Source organism: Ammospiza nelsoni, chromosome 1, assembly GCF_027579445.1.
Source record: "Ammospiza nelsoni isolate bAmmNel1 chromosome 1, bAmmNel1.pri, whole genome shotgun sequence".
Lineage (NCBI taxonomy): Eukaryota > Metazoa > Chordata > Aves > Passeriformes > Passerellidae > Ammospiza > Ammospiza nelsoni.
The window spans coordinates 31,227,724-31,247,646 of NC_080633.1; positions in this window are offsets into that span (position 1 = coordinate 31,227,724).

The following is a 19,923-nucleotide window of genomic DNA, read 5'->3' on the forward strand; positions in this document are numbered from 1 at the left end:
CACCTCTGAAAATGCTAAAGTATTCTTATTGTGAGATTAAACATTTGCACAGACATCTCAAAATTTCAGACTACCATTGGTACAGGAAAATGTGTTGATCAATTCTTTAATTTCTTCTCCAATCAAAGTTCAGTTCCAAATGCAAGTTAAAGAGCTTTGGAGAGACTTTATCCTGTATCTCACTAGAAGTAACCTTACTTGTTTCAAAAGCTGGAATGGACTAAGTCTTTCCTACTTCACTGTAGGGGAAGTTTCCTTAATTTAGTAATTTTGATACTCTCTGTACTTTTATAAGAATCCCTGGAGGTCCATCTACCCCTTTAAAAGACAAAAAGAATAAACTGAAAGTAACCTTTAATCTTTAAAAATATTAAAGTTAACTTCAAAATGCAAATTAAAGTTTCAAATTCAGCCACAGTGTCTTGAGTCCATTTCTTGAGTTATGTAGTTTTATATAACACCTGGAAACACAATGTAAATTTCATTAAGTTTGTAATTTCAATATTATGTTTATCCCATTTACTTAAATCTGTTTTATATATTTATTCAGGGTTTTCTTGAATAAAAAGTCCTTTTTTCCTAGGACAGTGGAAATGAGTTAGTGTTAGCGGTAGTTAAGGCATCTGTGAGATGGTTTCAGCATCCCCAAAGTCAGCCCAGCAGAAGAGTTTCAAAACTGGTATTTGAAGCTTTTCTAGATTAGACATACCCCAGAGGACAATAGGATAGTCTGCTCTTCCTCAAGGACACCTCATCTATTGCAAATGCCCCATGGGTTACTGGGCAGGGATACAACTGCTGCTTTGGGACCTAAAAAGGTGATTGTGTTAAAAGTCAAAATGCAAAAGGAAGTAAAATATGCTAGGTTATTAGAGCTAGAGCTGGGATGGTTCTGGTTCACATCAGAGAAAACCCCCTGGGAAGGAGCTATGCCCAGCAAACCTTCAGGCTGGTCCAAGAAAACTTCATTTATACAAAGAGTTCAATGCCTTCAAATTCTTTCCCATGCAAGCAGGAGATCAAAGCCTTTGCTGCTTTACTGCACAACACAGTGGCCAGGCCCTTGACATAGGCCAAATGAAAGAAATTTTGGGTGGGATCTAATGTAAGGTCATGCCCCTTGTCTAGCTGGAAAAGCATTGGCTTCTTCAGCAGGACTGTGGAAAGAAATCTTGTGAGCAGTCTGCAACTCTCTTAAGCACACATCTGCCTGCCTCACATTTAGGCACTGGATCCTGGTGGGGGCTTCTTCATCAGGCTGTTCCCTGTGACAGGACACAGCTTGTCTGCTTGTGCCAGCTGTCTGTGCTTCAGTTGTACTCCCTCACACCAGCTGTGTGATGCAGAGGTGGAGGGGCATCAGTCATGCTGGTTATGGTCCTATCCAACTTCCCCAGCAGGGCTCATCTTGGCTTTCCCTGTATTCCCAGCCAGTGCCTGGACTCCTCCCACGCTGGGTGGGAGACTGGGTTGTTTGGAACACACTGGCCCTTCAGTGCTGGACACCCTCAACACCCTCACAGGATGAGACCACAGTCTTACAGGCAACAAGCTTCTTTCACTAAAAAGCTGGGGTGCAACTTTAACGCCAAAGGAAATTGCAACCTTCTACTCTGTGTTTGTGTTTGCAGTAGTGAGAGGAAATGGAAGCTGGCAGCAGCTCTGAGCAGGCCAAGGAGGTGGACTCTTGAGACTGATCAGAGATAGAATGAAGAGATGGAAACTTTAAAGAAAGGAAGAGTTTCAATTGAAATTTCCACTGTCAAAGATGAAATGTTTTTTCACAGCATCCTTTTTTAATAGGGAAACCTTCAGATTTATCAACTAATAATCCTATAAGACAGTGATCAACAAAATAACATTGTAAAAAGAATGTAAAATTTTATTAGTTTTCAGTCAGAGACATCTTTTCCAGTCAGGGCTACAAGGATATAAATTGTCGTGTGAAATGATTTATCTTTAACACCTGTTTCATTTAAGGGATTCCCTTGCTTAAAGTGGTCTCTAGAATGATTCTAGCATGCCTAGTATCAATGGGGAAAGGAAGGTGATTGTAACCTCCAAATTCAGCCAGGTGCATGAGTGACATTGCTGCAGCAACTTCCAAGAAAAGTGGACTCCAGAGCTGGAAATGTACTTTTCTTACCTGAAGTGTTGGGGGAAATGTAAACCTGCAATGCTGTATTGTGGCCACAGCTCCCTCCACAGAGAGCAGCAGGCACAACTTTCCCAGGCATTGTCCTGGGGAGGGCTGTGAGAAGATCAGAGAAAAGAATGATAATCAATTCTTACCTTCACTTGCTGCACCTGTTGTTGTGAACATGTGGAGTGTTATGGAGTTTTGTTTACCAGAGGGTGATTTCTTAATTGACCACTGGTGATGGTGCTTGGGTTCAATTGACCAATCTGGTCAAAGCTCTATTGGACTGCCTGCAAGAGCAATGAGTTTCTTAGAAGAATAATAGAGTATAGTGTAATAAAGTGATTGATCAGCCTTCATAGAATCAATGCTAATTATTTCCTAGTGGGGACCCATGCTACAATACTGTAGAGGCTTGCATGTCCCTCTCTTTCTATGTATTGCATTCATAATGTTTTATGTCATTTACTTTAGTTGAAAATAATGAAAAAGGCTTTTCTCAGTTTTCTGTGTTAGACCACCAGTGATACCCTGGATATTGAAGATAAATATTTCAAATTAACTCTTCAGTACATGCTTGGTGCTTTGCTCTACAAGACATTTTCCATACTACAAAGACAATGAAGAACGTTAAGTAGGGATATTACAGCAATACCCCAGGGTTAGGAAATTATTTCTGGTTTTCTCACAGTTTTAACATCTATCTCTAATCAGTGTGAATTCTAGTGTAAACTCAAGACGTTGTGAGATGAGCTCTTCAGGCATTTAAAGAAAAAAATACTGAAATCAAATCTGTTACGTCAAATCACCTCTCAACTTCCTCTCAAGCTAAGGTGAGTGAGAGTAAAGAGTCACACTGACCACCCTAAAGAAATTTGAGATCACCACTAGTACCTAGGTCCTACAGGTTCATTGGGGAAAGGAATGGAAAATGGTTTTACAGAAACACTGGTCCTGCTATGGATTGAGCTGTGAGTCTTACCTTGCATCTGTATAAACTGAGTAAGACACAAGCTGTAGCCTGCTTGCATTCACACAGTGCTCACTAATACTACCTGGTCACCTCCTGTTTGAGTGTTTAAGTGTTGGGACAGAAGAAGGCATTAATTACAATAGCAAAATAACCTAAATCCAGCAAAAGCTCAGAGGATGAATGAAAATCAGTGATGCCCATGACTGCTCTTGAGCAAGTTGAAAAGAGGAGGACTTGCAGTAGAGTGAACAAGATAAAATGCACTTGAAGAGAACTTGTGGCAACCTGGGGTGCAGGAGGTAAGATTAAGGCTGAAGGTTGTATGAGAGAAAACCTGGAGGATACCAGGGTCCAATAGTTGAGGAATTGGGGATTTATGAGAGCTGATAGCTGTCAGCCCTGCATTCCTCACTTCCTAAGGGCATTCCTTGCTTGGGGGAGATTTTAATCTTTGACTTTCTGTTCTATCAGGTTATGCAAAGTGTGAAAGGTCCCTTCTTACTGAGACACACATCAATATTCCTGTCCGGGAAGGGAAGGGAAGGGAAGGGACCTACTATTCCAATGGCTATTTAGGATGCACTCTGTACTTCATCTCATATGAGTTCTGATGCCCTGCTCATCAAAGCTCTGTTTGTTTCTGCCACCTCATGTAATAACCTCTTATAAGTGAAGGAGTATTCAGTCATTCTTTCTATGCCTCCATCTGCCTCTGAAGCTATAACTGAAACTGCAGAGAGAAGTGTGCTGCAGGGAAAAACTATTCCTGATCCTCAACCATTCACCAGAGCTAGGATTAATATACTCCTTCTATTTGAGGAACTGAGGAAGAGCATCCTCAATGCATTGTAGATACTCTCAAGTACTGGTGCTAGTGCCTAGGAATTCCAATGCCCACTAGAATGAATATTCTCATGTCTATGTAAATATTTGGGGGGTTTTGTTGTTTGGGTTTTTTTTTCTTATGGAAAGGCTGAATTTTCTGTATGTTCTAAATTAAGCATATTTGGGCAGATTTCTTTGATATCCAGCAAGCTTGCAAAGGTTCAGAATAGGGTTAATAAGGCAGCATATTTGCTATACCAATGCAGAACAACTCTCCAAGAAAACATTCCTAAAACTAAATGAAACAAAACCAGGAAAAAGCAGAGAAAATCAACAATAGGTCCAGGCTACTAAATTCTGTCTCTACAGGGAGTGCAAGGCTTTACCCTAGCTAGTGTTACCCTTCGGGGAAACAGCACTCAACCTGGGATATGTGAAAAATTAAGTTCTGAGAATGAGAGAAGTTCAATACTTTCCATCTGGGATGTTGAACCCTTTCCCAGGCAGGCTGGAGAAGGAGATGTAGCAGATCTTTCTGGTGTTTTGGTCAGCTCGTTCTACCACTTTAAAATACAGCCAGTCCTCTGCACTGGTTGTGTCTTACCCAGAGATTTCCTCCCCCTTCAGCAGGGGTGTCACAGACTGGCCACCATCACAAAGGATGCTTGTTGTGTACCTAAAGAGAATCTGCATGAGAGAGGTTGCACCCAAACCACCTTTTGGAAAGGGGGACCAAATTTGCACAATTTGTACCCAGACAGGGAATGTCTCCAGCCCTGCATTCAGCTGTTTGGCTTCTCTCTCTGCCACAGACACCCAAGGCTAGGTCACTGCTATTACCTGCAGATGACAGATTCTGAACATTCTACACATGTAATCAGTTCAGATATTTTATAGATCTTCCTTTGATGCCTAATAACTCTTCTGATTCTGTTTCCTCATATGGAAAAACAGCAACACCACAAAGGATTTGGGACGCTTACCAATAAGATGAGCAGAATAGATGGACTGTTCATAACTGGTCTGCTTTAGCTGACACAGTTCAGAAGCAAGGTGTATAAAATGTCTAATTCATCCAATCTCAAAATCAAATGTGAGGGTGAAGGGTGGGAGCCGAACACACATCAAGGGTTGCAATATTTAAAATTGCCAGAAGGTAAGATAACAGAACTACCAAGATCATCTTCTCTTTCTGCAGCACCCAACAGGAAGTACAGTTATGTCCCCTTTTCCTTAGGCTGCATATATACATGTATACAGACACATACACACTTCAGCTCTAATGTGAAACATGCTATTCTGTTCTTTCACAAGTTCTCATCACTGAGTCTTGAAATCTCAGATAAATTCATATTTACATTTATTTCAAATAAAACAGTCTGGTTTGCCCTAACTTTTAGCAGAGTTTAATGTGAAGTCAGCATCACAGGATCAGCTCCTCCTCCCTCCAGTGTCAGTGGGAATGCATCCAGTGCCAGTGTGAGATGTGATGTGCCTTCTAAAACCCATTGAACCAGAAGCTAGAAATTATGTTGTAGTCAAGTCTCCCACTACAGCTGTTGCTGAGTCTATGCCCAGCTTCTCTTCCTTCCATTTCCCAGAGGTATTGCTCCCTAAAATATACTCCCACAACTGTGTATTAAGTCTTTCTGATGTGCCTATAAAAAAGGAAATCAATTCACTGGGACACTTTTGATCCATTCATATTTTTAACCCATCACTTTTTGCTTCCTCCAAGCACAATGAGATAGCAAAGAAGTAAAGGATGGCAGCCTAAGAATTGAGGGAAGTGGATGAAGATGAGCAGCAAGAGGTAGTTTGTGACTGAGCTCAGCTGTGATGAGAAATGCCTGAGTGCAACCTGAATACAGCCCCCTTTGTTCCTTTCCTCACCAAAAAATGCCCATATCAAGCACAATAAAGTAAAGCCAAGAGGAACCCCAATCTGAGCTAGAGATTTAAACTACTAGAAAACTGTAAAGTAAAGGAAGTGGGGATCATACCTGTCATTCCCAAATGGTAAAGGGACATCACCCTAAAAAATGTTATACACACATGTTCCACAAAAGCAGAGCCACTGCTATCTCCACATCCAGAGCTAACCATGCATTGCTAGGAGGGAGTCCTGGAACCACTCTTAAGAAGTTGTCTCCTTTATACACAGACACAGTGTTACCAATCTCATTTAGGGATGGACAACAAGAATCAGGCTACCACAGGCTGTTCACTCCACTTCAATTTCTTCTCCCAAACCAGGAGGAAGTGGCAAATGAAGCTTGTGGTGTTTTCAGGCAATGATTACTTGTGCCTGTAAGGTTTAAATGGAACAAGTACACCAACAAGCAAAGAAGTAGTGAGGAGAGCAATAATGGATACATCACTTTCAGGTAACTCACTAAGTCATAGGAACTGGCTGTTCCAGCAGATTTCAAGCAGTGATGCTCTTCAGCACAGGGTAGATGGTTAGTTTCCTTTACAAAGTTATTTCATTGCCCAGTAGAAAGAATGAATGGTATCCCTCGTTCATGGTCATTTCCAGGTAGGATTCAGGATGGTAGAAACTGCCTTCCTATACTTTGGAGGATGGAGCTCAAAGCATGTGTTTCCAAACTGGCTCAAACACTGTCTAAGAGTAAAAAAAATTAAAGAATAGGGTCCAGCAACAATACCTTATGGCACTATTCATCAATTAATCAATGCTTGTTTCAGCAGTGGGAGTTGATGGGAGAGCTATTAGTGATTCTTATTAGTTCAGGATTTCATTCACAGCTGGAGAGATCAAGAAATGAGCAGGTAAAATAGAACCACACAGTCTCAAAGAACTTACTTTGAACATCAGGCACAACTGTTATTTCACAACATATTTTAACAAAAACAGCATTATTTGGCCAATTTCCAGCAATCCTACTTGAAAAAGGCAAAATGGAGATTGGGTTTGGAAGGAGGTAATTGCCTTCTAAGAAATTTCAGAAAAAACACTTGAAGAAGTGACTTCATGGAGTAGTGTACAAAAAAATTTTTGCAAATGAGTGGCACTAGCAATGGATAAGGTTATAACTGCAGGCTGCTCCTATATCTGTGTGAATTCGGGATGGATATTGTCTCTGAAAAAGATTTATTTTCCAAGATGCCCCTTTTTTATTAACCAAGGGATATTTTCAGATTGTATCAGTTCTCACCTCCTTGTCACATTTCTCTTCCACTTGTAATTTAAATAGGGGCAGAGATAGTTCTATGCCAGTACCATGTGTTCCTTCAGAGATTCCACCTCCACATCTGTTGTTCTACATAAATCTATCTGCTAAATTGTTGGCTGAAGTTCAACAGAGTCTATTCATTTCCCCAATTAAACTATCAGTTAACAATTCCCAATTGGTGACCTTGATGTGCCTTGTGGATAAAAAGCTCCAAAACTTTTTCTGATCTGAGAAAAATGGGGCAGCAGGAGCGTGTGTGTACCCACATGAAACACTATTAATAATATTCCAGCTGTGAGTAACCATACGTTTGCAGGCTACGGTGAACATATAAGCCTGTTAAAATTATATGCAGTTTTTACATACAACTAATGCCTGTTTCTTTATGCTAATGCACCAGCCAATTAGTTGACATCCACAATTAATTCTTCTTTCTCTGTCACCTAGTTAGCATTGAATGAGGTTGGTGTGTACTTGAATTCTCATGTGGTTCTTGATTGCATTGTAGAACATGATCAAAAGGCTCTGTTTGAATGTGAATGATTGTGTTGCTTGCTGTACTTGATGGCAATTTACTTAAATATGATACTCTGCAGGAGAACTTGTTCAAAGTAAAGTCACAACCAGCACTTTATTGTTTCCATGCACAGTATTTCAGAATATTGCCTCTTGAAAGCCTTAAAAAAACCCGCAAGAAGACAATGCCAAGAGGAAAAATTTAAGCACTGGTATGACCATCATCTTTATTATCAGTGTGGGGCAAAATGTATAAGCCTTAAATTAATCATGTGAATACCTGAAGCCTAATAATGAGCAGCCCCCTTGTCTGAGAGAGCACAGAGGTAATGTCTTTAATAGAAAATGTATTTGATAGCACAGTTTCTTCCAGACCTGATACATTCCATGTGCTAATCTCAACTGACCCCAGCATCCAAATACTCTCACACCTGGCAGCCTCCATGAAGACTTGCAGTCTGCAGACACAAGCCTTGGGATTATTGTTGAACACCAGACAAATTTACACGATTATGAAGCTTCATGCAATTTTTATTGTCACAGCTAAGTGGCTGAAGCATAAGGATAAATATACTACAGAGTATAAATGTTGTAAAATACTAGAGTTTTGTTTACTAATTTTCAGCTCTGCTGTTTCTCCCACACTTTTCACTTCATTATCAGAATCATCTTTCACTGCAAATAAAGTCACAGGTAGGATATTAGTTATAAGATTCAACTGGTGTAGAATACTGTTGTTGCAGCATAACATTTGTCCCTGACTTAACTATTATAGCCAAGAGAGATACATATGTCATTTAACAGCCTCTGCTGGTCCTAATAAGGAAAACAGTGGGTCTCAGCTCACAGCAATGTTTCCTTTGCTATATCCATATTTTTTAAAGAAGCTTTCTATCTAGTTGAGACTTTACTCCCATCCAGCAGTACAGTAAAGATGGTTACAGTTCTGTACCTGTTCAAGACCTCCAAAACCATCTCACTGTCTGTAAATGAACCTACCCAGTTCATCTAAACCACCCAGTGAACTGGTGGTTTTAATAATGGAAAAGGGAATATAAACAGGGCTCTTATTATCAGGTCCAGACAAGCTGTTTCCCTGAAACAGCTGTCTCAAGTACTTCATGGTGGTTCCCAATTTGGTTGTTTTCCTCTGGCTGACTGGCAAAGAAAGAAGATGCAAAGCATTGCTTTGTTGCTGCCTCTCTCCTTGTTGGTAGAGGAGAAAAGCTGGAATATATAGCAGGACAGGATTGTACTGCACCCTGCTCTAAATATAAAGTAGATTGAGCAAGGTAGTGTTTCTTCAGCACAAAAAGAGGAACAACAGACCATTTACTCTTTTCCTTGTGGCACAGCTCCTGAGGCAGAGCAATGCTGTGAAAGGTCTTGCTCAATAGTTCTGACTGGGGTTTGAACTATCAAAAAGAAAAAGTCTTTCCCAAGGGAAATTAGAAGAGTAAATAAGAATTATTTATTGTTCTAATTAAGGATGGAACTGTCATTTATTACCATTTTGGACAGTTAAACAATAAGAACATGAGTAAAACTCTTTTGGGTCAGTGCTCTTTTGATGTTAGAGGCAACAGAACTGTGAACCTGGCACATATGATGTCTTGCACATCTTCAGGATTCACAGTTGTTATTAGAGATCCTAGAGGTAGACCAGTCACTAGGTTTCTGCTTACCAGCACGTTGTCCATCAGTTTGGTTAATTCTTTTGAAACTAGTGATACTGTCTGCTTCCACAGCTTCCTGTGTCAGCAAACTCCACAACACAAGTTAGGCTGGAGAGACAAAAATCCCTTGTGAAGCTGACAGTTTCTCAGGTTAGAAGAGACCTTGAGCTTTTCCCCTCCTTTTTAACAATAACCATCTGCCCTGTTAGAAATCTAAAGCTGTGCCAAAAGATATCACCTGGTCAGGTGCTTCTTGTTGACTGATAGCGATATCCAGCTGGTGAGAAAAGACAAGGGAGACGTGAGCACCCAGGCAACCAAGATTTCTCTCCCACTTGCCTCACTGGAGACACCTATACCCTATGAGGTAAATTAAGGTTGGAGATCAGATCAGAGTTTCAGCTTTAAGTCTCAATTTCCTGGCTTTTTGTGGGTTTTAGGCAGACCCTTAATGTTACTTTAATGTAGGGGGTTTCTTGTGGTTTAATATTTCTAAAGTCAGTAAATTATTTCCAGCATATGTAAAAAAGACAAATTTCTCCTGTGGTTAGTGACCACAAAGCAAAACAAGAAACAGAAATACTCAAGAGTAGCATTCTTGAGAAGAGGTTATAGAGCTTTAAACCTCTCTTTTGATGTTATGCGCAGAGAAAAGTGCAAAGCTCAGTACAAGTCTGATGATTAGTACCTTTACAAAGCATAATAACAAATAAACACAATCTGTGTCCACCCTCTCTGCAGATCAATATAAAATGCTTTTGGTCTTCTGTGTTAGCAAACACTTTGAAATAATGTCCCCACTCTCTTATATTCATCCCCGAAAAATTTACTGCTTAATAATAAATGTATCCCAGCTTATGAGAAGAGGTGACAAACTGCCAAGCAATGAAGAGAAAATGTTGTATCAAATGATGGTTTACTTTCCCTAGTGAATGATTATTCTTCCTTAGCCTTTCCTGTGGAGGGAAAAGAGGTGAGCTATGTCTGAAAATGAAGTAGAATTGTTGCTAGAGTTGAATGGGAAAAAACTGTGAAGTTCTGACTGATATTTTCAGATAAAATCTGTAAAGCTTAGGAAATCCCAATAATAGCTAGATCCACTATGCCAGGCCAGCCTCCTCCTGTCACTATTTTGAGTGCAAAGTTTGAAAGCACTGGTTGCAGATCCTGTGGGACAGATGAGCACTCGGGCATTGGCACTCCTGGGCCTGTGGAGCCCCTGCTCCAGCAGTGGTGTGTCCCTGGTGCCTGCTGGCACCCCACACAAAGCCAGAGGATCATTTCCCTCCAGGTCCCCAAGGCCTGCCTGGCAGGCTTGGGGCAGGTGGCCTTGGCAAACCTCCTGCCCATATCTCGGAGCCAGGCTTGTGCAATGAAAAGAAACTGTCATGGATTCACCATGGCCTCAGGGAAGAGCTGGGAATAGCAAAGTTTCTGTTTACTTACTTGTGAACATTTGAGTAAAAAAATTAAGTGTTGAGAAAACAGGATTTTTTTCAAGAAGTGAGATCTTTTGACAGTACTGACAGTCAGATATAATGAGGATTGTTCAAATTAGCTTTGTTCTCAGCACCATTTAAAAACTCTGGCTGCATCATTGACAGGACGCCTCCATGAATGCAGACACATTGCAAGGCCACTCACAATTGTCTTCTAAAGGTCGTGGAGATTAGGAGAGATACCTGAGGACTGGAAGAAAGCAAACCACCCCAGTCTTCAGAAAGGGCAAGAAGGAGAACCTAGGGAGCTACTACCATCCAGACAGTGCCACCTCCATCACTGGAAAGATGGAGAAGCACCTCATTCTCATTCAGGACATCTCTATCCACATGGATGACATGAAGGTGATCAGGATGGGCAGCATGAATTCACCAAATTCATTCTTGTCCAACCTGATTGCCCTCTACAATGAAACATCTGCCTGGATGGATTGAGGGAAGAGCAGAGGATGTTGTCTAGCTCAATTTCAGCAAGGCTTTTGGCACTGCCTCTGACAACGTCCTCATTGGGAGTGTGGACTGGATAAGTGGACGGTGGCTGGAGAGCTGGCTGAACGGCAGATCCCAGAGGGTTGTGATCAGCAGAGCAGGGTCTGGCTGGAGGCCTGTCACTGGTTGTGTCCCCAAGGCTCAGCATTGGGCCCAGTACTGCTGAACTTCTTCTTCAGTGATGTGGATGAAGGGCTTGGTGTGACTCCTCAGCAAGGTCCCTGAGGGGACAAGCTGCAGGAGCAGAAATTAATACACTTGTCTCTCATAATATTTTCAGTGTAGTTTCTGGGTAGTATGGGAGGGAATGCTAGTTCAAAGACATCTTCAGGAGCATTTTTGTAGGCTATTTGCTATAGAAATGTTACCATAAATTAAAGGAGATGTAAGAATGGAGAGAGAGATTGCTTGCACTGGAATATACCCCATGCATTCAGCTGGAGCTGAAAGAAATAAAGATGTACTGTGTATTAGAGGCTGAAGAAAGCTACACCTTGCCTTGAGTGATTCTTCTCAATTCAGCTGTGCTAGTCCCTAACAGGGGCAATGACAAGAAGAGATTTAAAACAGGAAAAACATGGGCTGAAGTCTCAAATAACACCAGGCCATCTCTCAGCTATAGCATTTGAGAGGGATGTTCTTCTGTTAATGCAGCTGGGAAATCTACAGTCTGCACTGGAAAAGACAAACACTACATTTGATAATGCTGGAAAACATTCATGCTAGAAAGTTACTTTAGATGTCATTTCAATTAATTCTTCAAGATTTCCCAAGAGAAACTGCTACATTGATTAAAATTAACAGTTAATTTAAAGTTAATTTCATGGGCAATTAGCTCCAATATTGCTAACTAACTGGCCATATTCTTCTTTTGCTGGAAAAAAGTTAAAAAGGTCACAGTCTCTCTTGCTACATCATGGTTTGGAAAAATTATTCATGCCATGCTATGACAGGAAGACATTATTACTGACGACGTGTGGTACAAAATTGACTCAACAAATCACATTCTGCTTTGTGAATCCCTTTTTTCTGTTACATTGGAATTCTGTTCTTTGTCAAAAGCCCACCATTCCTTGCAGATATTAATACCTCTCTTCTTAAACAAGAATTATTACTGGCAGCTGTGAGATCCCAGCTCACGGTGAGTAACTCCTTACTTCTGTAACAGCTCCATTTGCTTTGGTGGGACTGCTTGGAGTGAAATGCTACTCAATGAGAGTAAAAGGGCCAATGATTGGACCAGTAAACATAGCATTCAGCTTGACTGTTCCTATAAAAATTTAGGCATAAAAGTCCATATTTTCTTGGAAGCATTAAGTTATATCTAATTTGCAAGCAATACAAAGGAAGGTAACCTTAATAGAGTTTTAAAAGACTGAAATAGGTTTTGTTTTGACCTCAGAGAAAGTACATAATTAAATACTGCAAATTTTAAGGCAATGTGTTTACTATTGCTAATATAATATTAATACAGAGGTATCCAGTTTTCATAATATCTCTAGAATAATTTAAAAAAAAAGGAAAATATTTAGAACAGCAGCCATCTATTAAGACTTCTTGGTTTAAATTGTATTCATACATTACATCAGTGGGATTATAACCAATGGTGTAAATGTATTTGTATTCCATAGAAATGGAATGCTATGCAGTTAAATAGTAGAGAATATATAATACTAATTAGCTAATATTGAGCTAAGGAATTAAATACATTGTACTCAGGTAACGTTCTCCATTTGATATACTCAGATATTAGAGAGGTTAATGAAGAAAGTCCTCCTGTAAAGTGGGCTAGTATTATTAATTTCCAAGAACTTTCTTGAATTCCACAGGACACAACTTTGAAAAAGCTTTTTTTCCTGACTGATGTCTCTGTTGTCTCTGCCATTACAGGGCAAAAAACACACAAAACTTTATATAAGTGGTATAGACTGGCATTCATCTGACATGACTACATTACTTAGTGATGTGCATGAATAAGGTAAAAAGTCAAAAATTAATACAAAGAAATCCTGCAAATAAATACAAATAAATCCTTAATACAAATAAATCCTGACATTAATTTGCAGTGGAGGAAATGAAGGGATTAATAATACATAGAGGAAAAAAAACTACAGAAAAAAGGAGTTAATTTTTTTAACCTAGCAAAGCTCCTATAAAACCAAAGTCTTCTAGTTACCCTGCCTCCAGCTGCACAAGTATCTGTGGAACAGAAAGCTGATAACCAATTAGTAGTAGCCAATGTTCTTTCTAGATAGACATCACTGTTCAAACACCTGCTTTTCAGGCCCTGTGAATACTAGAGGCAGGTGGTATATTTGGACCAACAATAAAAAAAAAAACCCTACACCAAAAATAAAACCACCAAAAGAACCCCACCCCCTATTTTTTACCCTTGTTTCCCTTGTTTGACCCAAATCTAGCTCTGATTCAGAACTGGGGATCTTTTAGAACTTTGGCTCATGAGCATTGAGTTTAAGGAAGAAGGGAAAACAGAAAATTACTTTTTTCACATATAAAGGCAGGAATAAATCTTTCTGAAGAAAACTAACCGGTGACCAAAGAGTTGGTGACATCAACAAAGGACATTTAAAAAGTTGAGTATTTGAATATAGGAATACATTTGGGTTAGCTAGACACACAGGGTGCAAATTAAAGTATTTTGGTTTAGGTACCCTGCCTATACAGTTGTAGATACCTTACATACTTATTTTCCTTAATTAAAATTATAAAAGTGACAGCATACATGTGTGATTTTATTTCAGTAGAATCTGATATATAACATCACTGTTTGTCATGTTTAAAACTGTCCCTGCCTAGATCTAAATTGAAGTAAAGTCTTGCTAGGAGTTGTGTGTGACAATATTAGAAAGGCAATCTCAGAGTGTTCCATTTCGGTCTTCTACCTGTGCCAGACTGAATTTCCCTTTATCTAAGAGATTGTTTGGGATATGCTAAAACAACACAGTGGTAGCCTGGGTCATTGCCCCAAAAACTAAATTGAAGGACTCCCACAGAGCTGATCCTGCTAGATAAGGCCATACAAGGAGTGTTCCTCTGCATGATGTTGCTAATGATTGATATGTTAAAGCTATCTTTAAAATTGGGGATTTCCTTTGTGTTTCTTCAGAAAAATATTTGGGATTTTTTTCTCTGTTACCACAGCTGCATATTCCAGTGGAGAAAACTCATTCAGACAACAACAAACTTCTCAATAAAATATTATTTCATCTTTGCCATGAAAAAATAAAGGGAAGATAAATGCATGTTTTTCCCTGAATATAAATCTTTAACACCACTCTATGTGATATGCAGGTAATAACCTCCTTGATCTCCAACCTATTATGTGCTAGTTTTGGAAACTATCAATTAATTAGAATTAATTGCAGCTTTGAGGGGTTATGTTGCCTTTTGGTGGGGGCATTGTCTTGACCAGGAAATGTGAAAGCATGTTGTTGAGCTTTTTCCCAATGCCAAGATACAGTAACATGTTATTTGTGTTGTAAGTGCTCCCATAGGCTTCAGAAATAATTAGAATTTTATCGATTTTTGGCCTGGCTCCTAAAGATGCATGCCCTTCAGATGTTGAACATTTGATACCTTTGGAGTTTGGGGAAGCTTCTTTTCACTCCATGGGAAATATGGATGCAGCAGGACTAAGGCAATCCTGGTCTCTTGATATGGCTGGCCAAGAAGGGACAGGAGGGGGAAGCAAGGTTCTTTAAAAGAGCTGCCAGTCGTATATATATCAACTTTTCTGTTGAGGTTCTGATTAGGATTCAAAGAAAGAGAACCAGAAAAAAAAATAAAAAGATGGATTGATCCATTTATCATCTAGAGAAAGCAGATAGACTTGCAAATTGAAATAATGTGGATGTGAGCAGAGAGGTCTATTTTCTTCTCCTCATTAACCTCATTAACATATGCAACAAGTATTATCTGAGAATTTTCACCAGAGACAATTCTAATGTCTAATTCTGCACACAGGAAAAATTCTTAAAATTTTTTCTTTCTCTTTTCCTTTTCCCCTTCCTTCCTTCCTTCCTTCCTTCCTTCCTTCCTTCCTTCCTTCCTTCCTTCCTTCCTTCCTTCCTTCCTTCCTTCCTTCCTTCCTTCCTTCCTTCCTTCCTTCCTTCCTTCCTTCCTTCCTTCCTTCCTTCCTTCCTTCCTTCCTTCCTTCCTTCCTTCCTTCCTTCCTTCCTTCCTTCCTTCCTTCCTTCCTTCCTTCCTTCCTTCCTTCCTTCCTTCCTTCCTTCCTTCCTTCCTTCCTTCCTTCCTTCCTTCCTTCCTTCCTTCCTTCCTTCCTTCCTTCCTTCCTTCCTTCCTTCCTTCCTTCCCCTCACTTTTTCTCTCTCATTGTTTTTTATTCCATATGGCATAAATTGATCACAGCAATGAAGAATCATAAAAAATCAGCCTTATTAGATGATATTGCCATTCCACAGAGGAAGTGATCAGATGAGAGCTGTTTTTTGCAATGCTAACGCTAATACAATGGTAGTTCTTTTCCCACCTAGTCCTGGCCAAGATCAATGTTAATTTCTTTTGCTGATGCATTTAGCTTGAGAGGAGGGACTATTTCAGATGGAAAACTGTCTCTTAGTGAGATCAAGCATCTGAGTCCACCTGCCAAGAAGTGCAGGGAAGAAGTCAACACACAGTGAATTTTGATCTATTTTTGTTTTTATTTCCTGCTGTTCATGAGAAGCAGGAATGCAGATCAGACTCCACCATCCATTGAGAGGCACGTGTTTGCAAGGCTTCCACCACTTTTTGGAGAACACCCATCCCCTTGCAGATTTTGGCCAAACCTTTTGTTCTCTGCGGGCCTTGGGTAATTTATCTGTGACTCATCTCTGGCAAGGGAATCCCAGGCTTGTTGGAGTAGCCTGGGAGAGTTCATGGTGATTTATGGGCTCTGAAGATGAATGCTCCCTGTTTTCCTGTCTCAAATTCTCACTCCATATTTGCCCTCTGTTCAGAGAAATCTCTGAAAGCCTCGTATTAAAAGGAGTTTCAGAGTCTCTTGATGATTCAGCTGCTAAAATGACAAACAGGGCAGAGAAAGGTTTGCAAGCTGGCTGAAGTCCAAATTAAGGCAATCTGAAGGAACGATGTGGTGAGAGAAAAGGTGACATGCATTCCTCTGGAAGGATAGGATAGGTTCAGTGTTGCATGTCAGTGGATAGCCTGGATGCTGGAAGGAGACTGTAGAAACCATTCAAACCACTGGCAAATCTCATAAAATGTTCCTTACTGGGCTTGCCTGCCACCTTATTACCCCAGAGCAGCTGTTTTAAAGAGCAGGCATAAACTCACCCCAGCTCTTGCAAGCACGTTTTCTGCAGGGTGAAAGGTTTGGCATCTGGAAGTGTCAGAAAGGAGCCTCTTGCCATAAATCACACCAGAAAGCACTCAAATTTGACAAGTGCCTTGAGAGCACTTATATGTTCACCCCTAAATTCCAATATCAAAGAGCAGCCCTTCAGGCTGTAAAGTCCTGCAATAGACCACGTCTGACATAGGAAGATGCATTGGTGGGGAGCTGAATGGCAGGAGTGTCCTTGACACCTGAGGGCTGCTCACAGACAAGGGCTGGCATGCACTGGGCTGCATGAATTCCCTGTGCTCTGCTCCAAGACTGAAGAGACTTTGCCTTCACTCAGATGCAAAATCCTTCTCCCTTCTGCTTTTCCCCCTCCACCTCTCCCTTCCACTGCTCAGGTCCCAGCAGTGGAGCCAGCTGAGGGCAGAGCCAGGAGCTCCTGGGTATGAGCTCTCTGCCCTGTGCACAGGGCTGACCAGGGCTGAGGCCAGCACAGTTCATCAGACATCTCATGCTTCTTTCTTAAGGGTAAGGGAAATACTTTTCATCACTATTTCCTCAGAATTTAGCATTTTTTCTGTAATCAGGAAAGAAAATACTGTAGCACCTCTGTTCCTGGGGTAGTCACCAATGGTCACGAACTCCTTCCATATATTTTTTCTTACTGAAATGCTTCCATAAATAAACAAACCTCCCTAAAACAGCAGGAAAAATCCACTCCCAGTGAGACTCCATGGAGGCAGTGTGAGAGGATGACAGTGTCTGAAAGGTGGGGATAAGAAACTGCCCCCCGCTTGCTCACACAGACAGCTGTCTCTGCCCAGTTCACTTCTCCTGGTGATTTATGAAGCCCTTTGATCAGAATCGAGTTTTAATTGCCTGAACTGCAGAATCTGACACGTGCTTCATCAAGTCAAGGCAGAGCCTCTTCCTGGTGCCTCTTCCTTCTTTTCCATGGATCCAAGCCCTGTAGGATTTTAGGAATCTACCCAAACCCTAACTCCATCTTTCAAATAGCCATCAGCTCAGAAATTGACAGAGGAAGAGAGAGAGAGAGAGAAAGAGAGAGAAAGAGAGAGAAAGAGAGAGAGAGAGAGAGAGAGAGAAAGAAAGAAAGAAAGAAAGAAAGAAAGAAAGAAAGAAAGAAAGAAAGAAAGAAAGAAAGAAAGAAAGAAAGAAAGAAAGAAAGAAAGAAAGAAAGAAAGAAAGAAAGAAAGAAAGTTAGTTTTCTGTCTTAAATACCCTCAAGTTCCCCAACCCATCCATCCCAAGGTCTCAAGGGGAAAAAGGGGAAAACCCTCCCTCTCTGGTGCTTGGGGAACCCCTCCCATCAGGCAGGGACCTCAGGAAAGCCCGCCCGGGGGAACAGATGCTGGGGATCCCTCCCGGTGGGATCAGACCCTGGGAAAGCCTCCCTGCATGGGAGCCCCCCGTCCAGCAGGGCTGGGTGCCCACCCTGGCCCGGCCATCCCTGGGGAAGCAGGTGTCCTGTTGCTGCTGGGCAGGCAGGAGAAAGGCCAGTGTCAGGCACTGTCACGTATCATTGGTACTGTTTCTCCCCATTAAAGCCATGCCTTTGAGCAAAGGCGTTTCTTTTATGTTCTCCCCCACCAATACCCTGACAGAACTCCTAAAACTCAGGAATTTTCCAAATCAAAGACTTAATCATTATTCTTCTGTCCATTTCCTCCCTCTCTGCCACACACACCATACCCCAAACTGCTTTAACTGTCATTATCCCCAGCACAGATGCCTGTTTAAATTCTTGATTCAAGCTGGAGGACATTTAATAGCTGACTGGATTAAATATTGCAGACTCCAGCCCAAAATCTCTTTGAAAATACAGGTCGAGGAACTATGTCTAAATTTGCTGGATGAAAACTGATCTATGATATATGTTTTAAGTTCAGATCTGAGGACGGGGAGAAGGGGGGAAGGGAATCTGTTCTGGATCTGGTTTATATTGGTGTAAAAACCTTGAAGTTGAAAGGTGTTTCAGGATGCTTAGAGAGGGAGAAAGACAGAAAGCAAGAGAGAAGGAAGGAAAGGAAGGAAAGGAAAGGAAAGGAAAGGAAAGGAAAGGAAAGGAAAGGAAAGGAAAGGAAAGGAAAGGAAAGGAAAGGAAAGGAAAGGAAAGGAAAGGAAAGGAAAGGAAAGGAAAGGAAAGGAAAGGAAAGGAAAGGAAAGGAAAGGAAAGGAAAGGAAAGGAAAGGAAAGGAAAGGAAAGGAAAGGAAAGGAAAGGAAACCTCCCTCATCAATCAGCTAATCTTTCTTCATGGGAAACGGGTATATTTTCCATTTCAAATAATTAAATATGAAGCATTGCAAAGCACCTTGAAAGTGCTGAGGTTCCGTGGAGGAATTAGCTGCCTGTTTGAAATTAACACGAATTTGGCACTTATATCAACAACCCCTTCGTAGACAGCGTCTCACTCTGTCACTAAACATGTTTGATAGCTCTGTGGTTCAGAAGTGAGTGTGTGTGTGTGTGTGTGCTTGTGGCTGTGTCCAGAATTTATACATTTTCACAAACAAAGGAAAGTCTCACTCCTTTTCAAATTCTGACACAAAAAAAAAAAAAAAAAAAATTCCCTTTGTTTTCTAAATTGCATTAAAAAATACAATACAAATCATCATTTGCTGAAAATCGTGAGATTAGCTGACTATCCTGAGTCTGTCGTTTATAGAATTAATAGATGAGAAATGAAGGGGGGAGAAAGAAAAGACTCCATTCCTTTAAATAAAAAGGGTCCTTTATTTAAAAAAAAACTTTAAGCATTTTTGCAAGATCATGTGATTGGGACTCAAAGGCAATAAATTTAGATTAAGAATCCCCAGGGATTTCTAGACTGATGCTATCTATTATGGATAGCACCTCAGCCTATTTATCTGCGTTATATACTCCTGCATTGTCATTCTAAAAGCTAACGTGCTTGATATCAGCCTTTTTGCCCTTGAAAATATTTGCATAAAAATTAAAATAAGGACTGAATAATTTCTGTCCAGCATAATTCAGTGAAAACTCGTCTGTTATTTAATAGGGGTACCTATTATAAAAGCCTCCATCGCAGCTCAAAATTATTATGTCAAATCCGCTTGTAGAAACAGATGTGCAGAAATAAGCAAGGCATATCTACAGCTCATCGAAGTGGTCTGTGAATGAAACACAGGCAGGCTGTTTGCAGGAGTCCGACAGCCCTCGGCCTGCCTCTGGCTCCAGCGGGGATCCTTCCCTTGGCCATTCCCGAGCCGCTCTGCTGGGCTGGCAGAGGGAACACCTTCCG